At 46.0% G+C, this 15,963-nt stretch overlaps 1 protein-coding gene across 1 annotated transcript in view; it reads right to left on the bottom strand.

The window, feature by feature from the left end:
* The window catches only part of NLN (neurolysin), a 906,503-nt gene that overhangs the window by 476,188 nt on the left and 414,352 nt on the right, over positions 1–15,963 (bottom strand). The window lies entirely within an intron of this gene.

Below are 15,963 nucleotides of genomic sequence, written 5' to 3'. Positions count from 1 at the left end.
GCGGTTACAAGAAAATTGGTTATTCTTTGTTTGAACATTTTCGTATGGCTAAAAAGGAATCTGGGGAAGGGAGCCATTCCCTGGAACTGTGACCATTGTCCAATTGGAACTTTTTGGTTGGATTTTTTACCTTTGTTTTGGATTGGAACATTTCTGCACTTTGAACACCAGAGACAATACCCTTTGCACCTTAGAGTTATTTTTAGAGTGTGAGGGACAGTATAGGATTTCATACACAGGACATATTTTTGCTCTGGACATCTTAACAAAGGACAGACCCCTTTGTTTTTGGTTGAGGTAGGGAAATACCTCCTAGATTAGGGTTAGTGAGCCATGTTTCAACTACCTTTTTGATTTAACACAGGTTTGTGACCACAATCATAAGCTCTCTGTGTGCGTGTCTCATTCCTGGCTCCTCACAGGGGGGAAGAGAAGAGAGAGGGAAGAATGTGACAAGGAGCAATCGGTGAGTGTATATGTTGGACCTTCACAACAGAGGTAGAAAGGCTTATGCAAAGGTCAAGAGACTGGGTGACAGAAGTGGAGGTCACAGAATAATGAGACTTTGTGAATGAGTAAAACATACTTTTGGGGGTTATGTTTGTCAAACTTCATATTGTATGGAAGGGACAACTGACTTTTGTCTTTTGCACCACGAAGTGCAAGAATGCATTTTAAACCTGCCAAAAATAGGGCAAAATGCTGTTTCTGCACTTTTTAGTGCAAACCAGTGAACTGCTTCCCGCAATTTACGTTTTCATAAGGATTTTAAAATGGATTTTTGTGGAATATGCTTGCTTTTAGCAAGTGCTAAAAAAAAGGTGGATTCCATAGGAATACAGTGTTTTACACCCAATAAGAAAATGAAATGCTGGCAGAAAACTAATTGTTCTGTGCAGGTAGAGCGGTAATGGCAGGCAGAACCACTAATCCCCTTTACGCGCCCCCTGCTAAAACCTAGAATTTCTGCCAAAGAACAAAAAGTGACACTAAAGTAGGCCTAAACTACTTTTTATTTAGTTTTAAACTTGCAAAATGAGCCCCTTACTAGTGTTAGTATTTGTATTTGTATTTTTGTATTTTACTATTTATTGAGCGCTGTATGCCAAAGCACTCTGCATATTATAGAAACACAGTACAATTAAAAGAAGAATGACATAAACAACAAAAATGTTACTAGAATAGAGGAGCTTTAAGGGCATATCGGAAAAGAGGATTTAAAGAGACAGAGTGAAGAGAAAGTGGGAACACTTTCCAGTGAAGAGGGGCCAGAAGGGAAAACGAGCAAAAGCGGAACTGAGCACAGGGTGGGCGAGGAAGAGTTAGGAGAAAAAGAGACTAAGGGCCTCATCACGAGTTAGGCGCTAACCCCGTCGGTATTAGCACCGGGGCTATTAGCACTACCACCAAACCCCGCGGCGCCATTAGCACCAGATCACGGGTTTGTCGGAACGGTAAGTCCCCATTTCCCATTGAGCCCATTTGTGAATTTCTCATTCCCCATTGGGCCCAACGGGGAATGTTCGGCGCTATTACCACCGGCGCTATTACGGCCGGCAGTAATAGCGCCGAAAATTGGCAAAATCGCAGCAGATTTGCCCTGTTAGGGAGAATTCTCTTCTAAGGCTAATTTCCCTTACATATAGAGTCCCCCAGCAGCTTTGCCGGATTTGAAGGGTTTATTTTCTTCTCCTGCTAAGAGTGAGACCCTTTTTTCCCCCCACTCTTAGACATATTGCTAGTGTGTGTTTTAGGCTATCTTGTGTGCTTCTGGGCTATGGGGTTTCTCACCCTCATAGGAATCATCTTTTTAACATGTGTGGTACACAGCACCCTCCGTGCCGTACCACAGGGGTGTCGTAGCGACCTCTAAACATAGACTCCATACCCTGGGACTGACTACTGTCTCCCCAGGCATGTAAAATCCCCATTGACTTTACTAGTCAATTGTTATGAACAAAACCAGTACAACCCATCTTACTATGGAAGAACTGGGAAGGGTTAATAGTTTTTCACTAATGTTCATTTTCGAGGGGGTACCGTACAGTGCCTCTCTCAAAAGTTTCTGGCTGGTGGCAGTGGTTACTACCATAAATATTCGACCGCAAATATTTCCCTATGGGATTTTCCCATTGTTCGAGGCTACCACTTTTACTGACAGCCTCTAACATACTGCCTGTTTATTTTGATATTAACTTTACTCCAGTAGGTTTTTATTGCCAGAACTTTGATAATATTTCTTTCTCGTGTCTTTCTCTATAATCCTAACCGAGGTCGGGGATCCTTTGTTTGTCCTTTTGGCGGGCTTCTGCACAGAAGCCCATCTCTCAGCGCCACTGAGTCTGGGGTAGACAGGATGTGTGGGAGGGGGAATAGGCACCCTGGACAGGGTTGCCTACGCAACCCAAGTCACACTCTGCCCTGATAGGCTGGGGGGTTCTCCCCCCAGGATAGCCACCCAACTGTGTGAGTGACATCTAGGCTGTATGAATGGGGGTTTTTCTGCATAACAGCAGGGCTCTGAGGACTGGGGGACAATACGTCACCACTGGAACTAAGAAACCAAAGAGGCGAGAAGCTGAATACATCTGCAACGACTGAACCACCGGTGAAGCCCTGCTGCAGATCCTCACCACTTTTCTCCAACGACTTGAGAAGATCTTCCTCGGAAAGAGTCTTCTTCCCTTGAGATGGTGGGGACAACCAGTTCGCCAATCGCCGTCCCGGACCTGCCTTGGTCGAATCGCCAGTGCCAAGCACCAGGAGACCGGATAGCCAGGCACCCGTCCACCCGGACTGCGATTTAAAGGAGCGTACCTTTTATTCGTTTGGCAGCACCGCGGCTGGTTTCCTCCCTGGGCAGTGCAGTAACTCGAACCTTCCTCCACGACGAGAGCCTCTCCTCCTCTGCTGGATCTTCCAAACTGCAGGAACTGCCAGGAACTACCGCCACCGGAGGAGCCTCTTCTACTTTAAAGGTACATTGTTCTGCCAGGCCTCCCGTTTCGTTGGGTTTCGCTAAAGGTGTTTTAAACCCTTTACTTACCTACTGGGTTGGCCCCCCTCTTGTCTAACATTGTCTTTCACCCTCTGCAACCACCTTTTCGAATCGTTAAACAATGACTTGACTGCAGCTACTAGAACATTTTGATCCTTGGCACCTTGCCTTGTACCATTGACACTGGCACAGGCCTATTGACTCTGGCTAAATCTGTTACAACTGCCTTCTCTACATTTATTCTCACCTAGAAATGTGTTGGTGCACCTAACTCTTATAACCACCTTTTCCTTCCCTCTTTTTAAACTTGTGAAGTGCCATTTTGCTTGGTTTTCACCTCAGTATTGCATATGCTAAAGTACTGCCTTGCCTAACTTGTTCACAATCTACTTGGGAAGTGTTGCTTGTGTGTTAAAGAGTCTGAGCAAATTTGAAAATTGATTTGCGACCGCATTTGCCCGAGCATGCACTAAAAATAGTGCTTTCTGCAAGAATAGCTGTTATTTTTCATTTATTCGCCTTTCTCTCGGCGCCTCCATTGCAACCCACAAGGCAATCTACCTTCCAAAATGGCCGTCGTCACCCTGCTACTGCTACACAGCCCCCATCTGGCCTGAACAGATTGGATTGGCTGACCCTCCATACTTTTGCCCAATAGGATTGCCGGCAGGCGATAGCCGGCCCAACCCACAAAGGCCACCCAACAAGGCTGCATGTCTGGAGCCTGTCGGAGCCAGGGGCCACAAACGCTGCCCTATTCTCCCGACTTCGCCCTCAGTGTCGTAACTTCGTCCACAGTTACATCTGGGTAAGTGCCTGCATTGTGTCCAGCAGACTCCTTTCACCCTCTTTGATACTCGAGCGCTACCCGCTGTACCTAGTAAGCATCCGCCACGACATTTGACTTGTACCGCTGTGCCTACGACCCTAAATACAAGCTTTCCACATTGCGTATTACTGCCCTGTAGCTCGCCCAAACTACCCATTGTTTCCACTTGGTGAGTGATTCAATACTCCCCCTCCCATTTGCTGCTGTTTACATTTAACAAATTTCGTTCCTATGTTTTGCTTCTCAGCACTGCTTGTACTGCATGTAAAACGGATTAATTGATGAGATTCATTGGATTCAACGGATTCATTGATTCCTATGTAATGTACTGCCGGTAGAACAGACGTTTAGCATTCCCATATTATGCACAGACTTTTAGTCACTATGTACTACGTGTCTAACTAACCCGCTGCATATTGTAAACCCCAGTATTCTGTTTGTGCCTCCTGCACACAAAGCTGTAGCTCCTATCCTCTCCTGTGGACCTGTACCGCCCATTTACTGCACATACCCAGGTCGCCTCTCTACCCCTTCCCATGCCAATCTCGTGTATTGCACTGCCCATTCTTTGTACAGCCTAGGTAATTTTGTGTCCGTTATTTATGTTCTTTGCTAGGTACTTCTAGTCATTGTGCCTTCTATGTCACCACATGTCGATTATTGGTCTCTGCTAGGTAGGCATCAGCATTCATTGTTCCGCCTTTGTCATTATATACCTATTATCATTGCTAGACCTGTGTTAACTCACTATGCCTCCTAAGTCACCATATTCTTATGGTTACTGCTAGACTCGTGCTGACTCATTGTGCCTCCTATGCCAGTACAGGCCTGATGTGCATAGTCACCACTAGGTAGACAGCTATACACACTGTGCCTCACATATCATACTTATGGTTACTGCAAGGCCTCAGTCGACTCATAGTGTCGCGATAGACTGTCAATTGGGCCCGAATGCAATTCTCTCTGACTAGTACGTTGAAGTGCATAACCTACATTATTTACTAAAAATGTATTGTTCCCCCAGCACACACCCGCATCACGCAGCCTCAGACCCTAGCACCTTAAAGTACGCATATCTGCCTACCTTGCACCTTGCCCTTTACGCACTGCTCACCACTTCAGCCTTATCTGCACCTCAGCTCGACCCCACCATGCCCAACACCACACACCTGCCTCTACAATGGGCACTAATCCTCCTTGCATACTACCTCCCTCATGCACTATGACAGCACTTAACCCACATATAAATGCGCCAGCCCTCTGGTTACAACATTTCACCTCCAAACCAACGCCTAACCAACCCTGCCCTATGCACATCAGGAATGCTAGGCTTGGTTCTCGCCTGTACCACCTACCAGGCATCCACACTACACGACCCAAATCAGACACCCGTCACCGCGTTATGCCTGACCCAGGGATACTGAATCCCGCCACGAATAAACCCACACTGCCCCCCTGACTAGCTGCTCATATCCTAATCTACCAAGTCACCCATGTGCCTCTGTAGTCAGAAACCAAAGACTAGCAGCAGGATGTCAACACTGGTCCTACCACATGAACAGCCCTAGTATAGAAAAAACTGTTTCCAACCCCAACAAGAAAAACGCCACTGCCCTCACAGTCCCAATATCTGATGAGGCCCCCACAGCCAATAACTCCAACACCTCGACCAAACTTAAAGGTGCGCTGATTAACACACGCTCTGTCCCTGCTCGCGCTTTAGACATTGCTGATTTCATCGTGACACAAAACCTTGACTTTCTGGCTATCACAGAAACATGGTTGCAGGCTTCCTCAGGTCCCGCCCTGACTCTAGCCATCCCCAATAGCTACTCTATCATCAGGTGCGACAGGAACACTAATCAAACCAAGGGGGTGGATTAGCATTCATATTTAAGAGCTCCCTTAATCTCAAAGTTGCCAACACCCTACAGCTGGCTGGTTCGCCCACATATTTTTATTTTATTTCAAAGATAAATAGGTAATATTAAAAAAAAAAACTATTGCCATTTTTTTTTGAAGTCCCTATGTAAAGTTTTGAGCAATTCAAGCTCAAAGATAGCACATGGGGGCATCCATTTTGTGAAATGGATGCCCGCCGTTGTGCTCGCTTTGTCTTTTGCGGCACTAATGAAGGAAAAGCCAGCCAGCTGTAGTAAACAAAAGCTACCACTGGGTGGCTTTTCCTTCATTGGTGCTGTACGCGGAGGGCGAGGACCGGAGACTACAGGCAGAAAAGCTGCAGCTGCATCTCGGTAAGTGCTATTTTTTTTAATAAAAATAAGCACTAGCTGCAGTTTTTTTTCTAAGTTTTCGGGCTAGAGGAGCCCGGAAAACTTAGAAATAAAACCGCAGCTTTAAAAACGTTGTATTTATGCTTGCAGTAGCTTTTGAAGCGACCGCAAACATAAAAACAACATTATTGTCTTTGAGCTTGAATTGCTCAAGATTTTACATAGGGACTTCGAAAAAAAAATGCCAATCGTATTTTTAAATATTGCCTATCTATTTTTGAAATAAAACATTTTGGGCAAACCATTCTTTCACCTAACCATACCGCTTCAGTGCATCTCATCTACAGGCCACCCGGACCCTCTTCCACATTTGTGAAGGATATATCCATCCTAGCCTCTAGCACTAAGCCTAAATCTCAAATCATCATACTTGGTGACCTCAATTTAGGATATCAGGATATGAATGATGCCAAAGCCAATGACGTAGCCAGTGTACTGACCGACTTCGGCTTCACCCAACATGTTAGTGAACCCACCCACATCAAGGGCCGCAACATTGACTGGGTCTCAGACCTGAACTGTGCATTAAATGTAATCTCTGTGTCACCATGTGCGTGGTCTGATCATCACAAAATAATATTCACCATCAACTCTAGTCCTCCCATAGACAAACCCAACATGGCCCCACCCACCTATGCACGCAACAAGAAGGACATTACAGTCGAGAAACTACTCCCACTTATCCTACCGCTACTGAACACGGCCTCCTCCACCTGCTCAGACCCTAACGTCCTAGTTGATACTTACAACCGCGTCATGTTAAAAGCTCTCAAGACCATTGCCCCTATCAAACTGCGTAAACAAAAACCTTGAAACCACCTTAATTCGTGGTTCACCCCACACTTACGTGAACTTCGCAAGGAAAAAAGAAAAGCTGAGTCACATTGGAAAAATTCACCTACACCAGCCAATAAAATTAACCCTACAACCGCCTCTCTCACCTATAAAGAAGTGATCCTAGCGGCTAAAAAAGAAGTGTACAACATTAGGATCATACAAGCACAATCCAACACTAAGGAACTCTTTAAGATCCTCAAGGAACTAGAGTCCCCTGTCGCCCCTCTTATCACGTGCATCCCTGACGCTGAATGGTGTTCCAATATACAAAAAGCACTATTAAACAAAATTGCCTTGCTCCAAGCTAAAATTAACACTAAAAAAAGCCATCTCTCGGACTCAGCGGGCAACCCCCATCCCTACAATACTGCCTCTCCTAAGTATTCCTTCAAACCTTTTAGCTTTTCACCTCTTACCATTAAGGAAGTTGAAAACATCATCATGAAGCTAAAGCCCTCCAACTGTCAAGGTGGCGCTTGCCCTGCCCTGGCCGTAAAGGAAGCGGCGCATGATCTCGCCCCTTTCATCACTTCCTTTATCAACTCCTCTTTCAAATTGGGTACAGTACCAGATAACCTAATCTTGACCCTAGCAATCCCACCAATTACAAGCCCATCACCACGGTGCCTTACCTATTCAAAATTCTGGATCGCGCAGCTTATATCCAAATCCAACATTACCTTGACACCAACAACCTATTAGGGCTCAGACAATTGGGCTTCCGTCCAAGGCACGGCACAGAGACAGCCCTGATCGACTTAAAAACCCAAATCGAGGACTTAAAAGACAAGGGCAAACAAGCGCTCCTACTCCTCCTCGACCTCTCTGCTGCATTCGACTTGGTCGACCACCAAATCCTTTGCCAGCACCTTAAGACTGCCTCCCATTTCTCTGACGCAGCTACTTCTTGGATCCGCTACTTTCTGGCAAATAGATCCATGAGGGTCTTCTCTCCCTTAGCCACCGCTGACCCAGCACATGTCCCTTGCGGAGTCCCACAAGGCTCATGTGTGTCACCTACGCTCTACAATGTGTTCACTAAACCGCTCTTTGATATTCTTGACCATCTGGGTGTCCCCTACACTAATTATGCGGATGACACCCAGATACTCATCCCTATCACTGGCGATTATGTAACCGATGTTAAAGCACTCAATACAGTCTACACTGTCATCCAGGCCTGGATGGCACACGACGGGCTCTGCCTCAATGATGAGAAAACTGAGTTACTCATCCTAGGCTCTCAATCTAAACTCACAAAACTTGACCCCAAATACGATTCCTTCATCATCGATGGCAATGTCATCAAAGTCACCAACGTCACCAAAACTCTCGGAATTTACTTAGATTCCACTCTCTCTCTCAATAGACAAACTAACTCAGTAATCTCAGCATCAAAACTCATCACAGCCTGTCGCCCCTTCTTGGCAATGGACAACAACCTGATCCTCGCCAGAACCCTTATCATGCCCAAAATTGACTATTGCAACGCCCTTTACCTAGGGATGAGTCAAAGAAACATTGATAAACTTCAGGTCACCCAGAATAATGCCATCAGGGCCGCTCTCAACATACCTAGGCGTGCCCACATCTCATCTACCAGGCGCAACCTACATTGGCTTTCCATTACACAGAGCATCTCCCTTAAAGCACTTGTCCTAACCTACAAGGCACAGAACAATGCTGCACCTGCCTACTTGTCCACGCGCTTCACTCAACATACAGCATCCAGACCCCTAAGATCCGCACAGGCGCACACACTAATCATTCCCAGTTTCAAGCTTCAGACAGAAAGAGGTTCCAGCTTCCAGTCCTTGCGGCTAAGCTTTGGAACTCCCTACCCAACCATTTTAGGAATATCCCATCCATCCGTTCCTTCAAAAATCAAACCAAACGGTGGCTTCACGAACAGGTTGCCTTGGCCTCCGCTTTGTAATTCCGGCATCTCCTACTCGCTAACTGGCTACTCACTGTCTGTATACTCTGTATATGTAAATCGCTTTGCCATCTTGTGTATTGTGCTATGGCATGTTCTTATTCTTACTGTAAATACTTGTATATATATGTATAATGTAACTTGTACCTACCTATGTAACTTCTACCTGTAACCACCTTTCTAAACATGCGCCCTGATGCCTTTGGGCAGGTTGCGCAATACAAATAAAAAAATACAAATACAAATAAACCTATATAACTTGTCCTTTCCCTCCCTTTTGAGAAATTGTTAGAGTGCCATTTCTGCTTGGTTTTCACTGTGCCGTTTTGCTCAGTTTTCACTCTTGCTCAAACTTGTCTACAATTTAAATAGGGAGTTGTGCATACTTTTCTTGACTGATTTAACTTGCTTTCATAATAGTGATTTGTGTGTGAACATCAGAGTGTGTAAAATACACATATATATTCTTTTTGATACCAAGCTTTGGTCAGTGTTTCCTTGTTCCATAGTACTGTAGTCCTAATGTGTAAACCCTGAATACTGCTCATCTCCCTCTTGAGATAAGTCTGACTGCTTAGCCACAGCTACCAACTAAATCTTTGTGGTACAGACTGATACCAAAGGGGATTTTCTTGCATATACCTGTAGTCTTAATCTTCTGTAGTGCTCCCCAAATGAACTGCACAGGATAAAAAAAATAAAAAATGTTAACCAGAGAAAAAAATATAAGAGGGAGAAAGATTATGAAGGGATTTGAAAAACATACAGAGAAGTTCAATTTAAGTCAAGAGTATGAGGGGAGCCATCGAAGAGAAGAAGACAGAGCAGAAGAGATGGAATCCCGAGGAGAGAGGGAACAGAGGAGACGAATAGAGGAGTTAAAATAGGCTTTAGAGGACTATGACGAGAGGCAGGGAGGCCAAAGAGGAGGCAGGAGCAGTAAAAAATTAAGAAAAGATAAGATAAGAGATTAATAACTTAGATACCTGGAAGGTCAGAAAGGACCTCGCCGTACAAAATGTTAAAAAGGTGGGCCCTGCTAACACGAGAACACAAAGAGAAATGGAGAGAGAAGGCAAGAGAGGAATCTAAGTGTATGCCAAGATTGTAGGAAGAGAAATATGAAGAAGGGAGGGGGAGTGGGGAAATAGACGCAGAAGGGAGGGGTGAATGGAAGAAGCAGGTAAGAAAAATACTTCGGTTTTTGAAGAGTTAAAAAAGAGATAGTGATCGGACATCCAGGATTTGATGACCAGGAGACACAAAGTTAAAGTAGAGTCTATAGAAGAGGAGAAAGACGAAAAGGATAGGAAAAGTGGGTGTCGTCAGCATAGAGGTGGTGGGACAGCCCAAAAAAAGAGATAATTGAGGCGAGAGGAGAAGTGTAGAGGGAAAAGAGAAAGGGAAATGGGTACTGAGCCTTGGGGGACACTGTGCTAGCAGCTATAAGGAGTTTGAGTTGGTGACTATAGTCTCTGCATTAGCGGTAACAGGGAGAAGCAGCGCCACCAGCGCGGATCAGTGGCTTTTGTGGCAGTTTCAAGAGTAGAGAGAGTTCAGGGGTCCCATTTAGGGCGGCACAGGAGATATTTGCATACAAATGTTTTGTAGAGGATAAATAGGTTGAGGGCAGAGATGTGCCAGTCGGTAGGGGACCACATGATGCAGCCGGGCTGAATGGACATGCCTCAGAGCTCCCACTCAAGATCTGTCAACACCAAACTGAACCAATAACTTCTCAGAGCGTAATATACAATGTACCCCATAGCAGACTTCCAAACACCTCTTTCCCATAAAGATGGAAAGCTGGGCAAATAAAATACACTGGATGGAAGATTTTACGCTGGTGAAGCTGCCCCCTACTAGCTGAACACCATGGCAGAGCACTGGGAGCACAGGATGGTGGAGCACCAATGTCCCTGGGGGCAAATCTTAAAGAAGAGAAACATAAACAAGACATACTTGTGACTAAAGTGGATACCATAGGGCTCAACCTGGAGCTCATGCAGCAACAAGAGGAGGTAATGAGGTGGCTCTTGGCAACAGAATGCCGGACCGGAAATGTGGAAGACAGAGTGAATGCACTGGAGGAGAGGATGCAGCAGCTGGCAACAGCAATAGGATCCCTGAAGATGATATATGAATACCAAGAGCACAGGGCATGATGAGGTGACGTCTGCATCTAAGGGCACTGAAATCAACGGCTAGTGAGCAGAAAGAGAATTTGTAGATACTCATTAAAGTAGCACTTCAAAAGGGTCACTATCAAAACACTTCCCGATAGAACTAGCTCATCATTTGGTAGGACCCAAAACACATTCAGGAGGAGCACTGCAGCCCACCACACCTAATCCCTTTAACTACTTACCCCTGGTAATGTTCTTTCGACTGGATGTTCCTCCAACGTATTCCTCACCTTTGACATGTAGTGTGCAGCTTTGGCTGCTTCAGAGATTTTTCGGCAGAGGGCACCCTCCGTCAATGGCGATGAGTCGATGTCTCTTTAAGACCTCTGTCGAGGGTAACGTCATCGGATGTTATAAGTAGCATGCACGGCGCCTGTTGCATCAGTTCTGTTTTTCCCTCCTCGTGTAGCAGAGATACCCATAAAGCGGGGCTGATCGTACTCAGTCTTGTTAGAACGAAAGCTGTAATAGCAAGGGAAATTCTACAAAGGGGTAGGTTGGGGAGGGCGATGAGGAATACGTTGACGGAACATCCAGACAAAATAACGTTATCAGGGCTAAGTAGCTTGTTCTTCGAATTAATTGTGTCCTCCAACGTATTCCTCATCTTTGACAGACTCCCAAAGCAGTATCCACGATTGGAGGAGGGTGAAGAATTTTAGATATTTGCTTTAAAGGGCAGAGTAAAGTACTGCCGTACCAAAAGCAACATCCTGAGCATGGAAAGTATCCAGGGAATAATGCTTAGTAAACGTGTGTATGGATGACCATGTTGCAGGATCACAGATTTTTTAATAGGGACACCACTTTGCAGGGATGTCGAAGTAGACATGCCTCTAGTGGAATGAGCACGCATGAGGGCTTCCTCGGGAGGGTCCTTGTCGGCCAATCTATAACATTTAGAAATGGTGAGGATGATCTACCTAGACAAGGTCTGTTTAGAAACAGTTTGGCCTAGCTTGTGTCCTATATACCCCACAAAGAGCTGGTTGTCCACCCTCACTTTGGACATTCTGGAAATATAAAAGCATAAAGCTCTCTTAGGGTCAAACCTATGGATGGGGGATTCTGGGGGGAGGTAGCTCAACTCATGACAGATGCAGACATTGGCCCTCATTACAATACCGGCGCTAAACCATGGCGCTATTAGCACCATGGTTGGTGCCGGTGTTGTAACAGGTCCGCCATGGTTCAATGGGGAATTACCACCCCATTCCAAGGTTGGCCGGGCCGTAATTTCCCATTGAAATATGGCCCTTCCCCATTCCCATTTTCGCCCCATAGGGCTCTATGGGAATGGGGAAGGCGCTAAGTACGGTACCGCAAATTGCGGTACCGTACTTGGCACCAAGGTCCCTTTGCGGGGCCCTACTTTAATGGCTGGTCTAGACCAGCCATTCAGGTCGGGTCCCGCAAAGGGACCTCGTAGTAAGGCGCTAAGTGTTTAACGGCGCCGCAGCCTTTTACGGCGCCGTTAAACACTTAGCGCCAGGGTCCTAATGAGGCCCATTAACTTTAACGTGAGCACCCCCTGGGCATGCCTCCTAGGGGGGTTCCCTAGACTGCGCAGAGCCAAACACATAAGTAAATTAAAAGACCTGGCATATATTTTAGCCAGGCGCAGAATTTCAATGAGTTGGAAAGCCTGTGTAAGACTGTCGGCCTTCGCCTGGTGGCAAGACTTAAAGAAATGAGCGAACGCGGAAACAACAGTGTGGCAAAAGGCGTCGAAAGAGGAGGGGAAAGGAGGTGCAGTATCATTGGCCGCTTGGAGACAATTAGTAGGGGCCCCATCTATGCCACACCGGGACGACCCAGAGGCCGCAAGTGAGGAGAAATAACGGCGCAGAATGCTGAGAGGATGAAGGGGGTGAGAGCGATGCGGGATGTAGGCCGAGCGAGGGGGGAGTTGGAAGTTGGAGGGCGGGAAAAAACAGTAAAAGAAGTTTGACTGGAAGAGCAATACAAACTGTGTAACGATGTAAATGTGATGCAAGGTGATATGTCAAAACGAATAAAAATGATTAAAAAAAAAACCTATGGAGCCTTTCTTCTTCCTTACTAGGATGCAGAGAAGGATAGAAGGCTTAGAAAGCTGGTAGCACAATTTTCTGACTTAAGTGAAAGTCGAAACTACCTTAGGTAGGAAGAAGGATCTGACCCTCAAAACCACCCTGTCCTTGTGGAATATAGTAAAGGGTAGCTTGGAAGAAAGTGCCTGCAACTCACTCGCACACTCTACATGCAGGTGTAATAGCAAACAATAGTATAGTCTTAAAGGTCAACAACCTCAATGGACATGAGTGCAATGGTTCAAATGGAGCACCCATCAGAAACTTTAAGACGAAGTTAAGGTCCCAAACCGGAACCTGAAAAGGCGATGGCTGCAACACATTTATGAGCCCTTTCAGAATCTGAGTAACCAGTGGAATCTTGAAATTCCTCAGACAAGCGCTTAAAGATACAGAGTGCTGCTAGGTAACCTTTAGTGGTTTCCACCTGAAGACCCTTGTGTGCTAATGAAAGTAAAAAGGATAGAACATCCGGAGTCGAACACTGAAAAGGATTAACACTCTTTTCTCTGCATCAGTCGCAAAACATATTCCAACTGCAACGGTACAGAAACTTAGTTGCTGGCCGCCTTGCCGGAAGCAACAACTCCATCACGTCATCCGGGAGGTCCCAATCCTTATATCTCAAACTTTCAGAAACCATGCGTGAAGGTTGATAGTTTTGACCTCTGGATGGAGAACCCGACCTTCCTCTCGCAAGAGAAGACCCTCTCTTTGTGGAAGATGTATCGGAGGACAGATGGACATGTCCAGAAGGTCCGGCTACCACGGTCTCCTGGCCCAATCCGGAACAATGAGGATCATGTGGGTCCCGAACTGTCTTAACCTCATGAGAACTTGAGGAATAATGGGGATTGGAGGAAACGCATACAGGAGCAGAAATTCACAATCCACCACGAACGCCTCTCCTAGAGCTCTTCTCGGGGGAAATTCCCTTGAGCAGTACCGCTCACACTTCCGGTTGTCACCAGTCGCGAACAGATCCACTTAAGGGGTTCCCAAAAGCCTCGGAGATCTCTTGAAGGACTTCCTGAGCTAGTTCCCACTCGTGGGAGACTGCACCGTGCCTGCTCAGAGCATCCGCCGCCGTGTTCTCCTCTCCGGCCAGGTGAACTGCCACCAGGGAGATTCCTTCGTGAATTGCCCAGTACCAGAGCTGCATTGCCTCTCTGCACAGTGGTAGTGACCCTACGCCTCCTCTCTTGTTGAGGTAATGCATGGCCACCATGTTGTCTGTTATTATCAGGACATTCTTTCCCTGTACAGATGGCAGAAAAGCCCTCAGAGCTAGCCTGATTGCTTGCAGCTCCAAAAGATTGATGTGCAGTTTAAACTTCGATGGAGACCAACGACCACGGACAGTTGGCATGAGCGCCCCACCCTATGAGTGAGGCGTCCGTCACTACAGCTATCTCCAGCCATGGTTGCCAAAAGTGTTCTCCCTTCAGTAGATTGTCCTCACAGGCCCACCACAGAAGATCCTGTGAGACTCAGACCGGAATCTGAATAAGATCCAACATCTTCCCCCGAGAATTGGGACCATTGTGTTCTGAGAGCCCATTGAAGGGATCTCATCCTCGGGCTTGCCTTAGGCACCAGAAAAATGCAGGAAGCCATGAGGCCGAGCAACCTCAAGAATTCGAAGGCCAAAAGACTGTGGATTCCGGAACTTGATTACCATCTGTAGAATGTCTTGAGACCTCACCCTAGGTGGCAAGCACTTTCCCAAGGATGTGTCTAACACAGCCTCGATGTACTGGAGCTGTTGGGAAGGTGTCATATAGGACTTCTTGAAATTGAGGGAGAAGCCCAGTCTGTGGAAGGTGTGGTAGGTAACGCTGAGATGATCCACAGCTTGTTCGGGAGAACGCACCCTGATCAGCCAATCGTCCAGATAGGGGTAGACATGAATCCCCCCTCTCCTGAGATGAGATGCCACCACCACCATCAGTTTGGTGAAAACCCTCAGGACGGAGATCAACCCGAACGGCAGGACTCAAAACCTCAGGTATTTCCTGTGCTTCAAATGGATTGGCACATGAAAATAAGCCCCTGAAGGTCCAGAGACACCAACCAATCTTGATGTTGGAGGGCCTGAAGGATCTGAAAAAGAGTGACCATTTTGAATTTGTCCTTTCTGAGGAACTTGTTCAAGTCCAAGATAGGTCTCAGTCCACCGTTCTTTTTGGAAATCAAAAATATATGGGGAATACCAACCCTTGTTCCACTCCGCTACAAGCACTGGCTCTATAGCGCCTTTCTCTAGTGTTAGGCAGAATCCTGTGCAGTGCCCTTAGGGACCACTACACACAATTAAGACTACAAGTGTAATAAAAGGTCACCTTTGGTACAAGCCTGTACTACACTGTTAAAGTGGTAGCAGTAGCGGAGCAGCCAGACTTATCTCAAGAGAAAATGAGCAGTAGTAGAAATTACACAAAGGACCACAATTACTGTGACTCAAGCAAACACTGACTCAAGGTTTTTGGTTGAAAAGTAAAAGTACATTTATTTCTAGACCATCTGTTTGCAAAACACTTCACTTGTATTAAATTAAAACCACAAGTAAAATACACTACACACAACCAATTCACTTTGTGCAGCACAATTCAAGGTAAGTACCTTTAGTTTTGACAGACCGGTGTTGTGAAACAAAGACGTTACCGGGGGGACAGATGCGATCACTTTTTGACAGAAATGACAGTTCGGTCTTACTAAAGATACGCGTACCACCGGAAAGAAATGTCACCAGAGTTAAAACACACTTAGCACATGAATCAACACAAGAGAGTTGGAGATAAAAATCATAGG

The sequence above is a fragment of the Ambystoma mexicanum genome, chromosome 6p, assembly GCF_040938575.1.
Source record: "Ambystoma mexicanum isolate Mex_15411 chromosome 6p, UKY_AmexF1_1, whole genome shotgun sequence".
Taxonomy (NCBI): domain Eukaryota; kingdom Metazoa; phylum Chordata; class Amphibia; order Caudata; family Ambystomatidae; genus Ambystoma; species Ambystoma mexicanum.
Note: the sequence above shows the minus strand (reverse complement) of the source record. Positions and strands in the feature narration are given on the sequence as shown.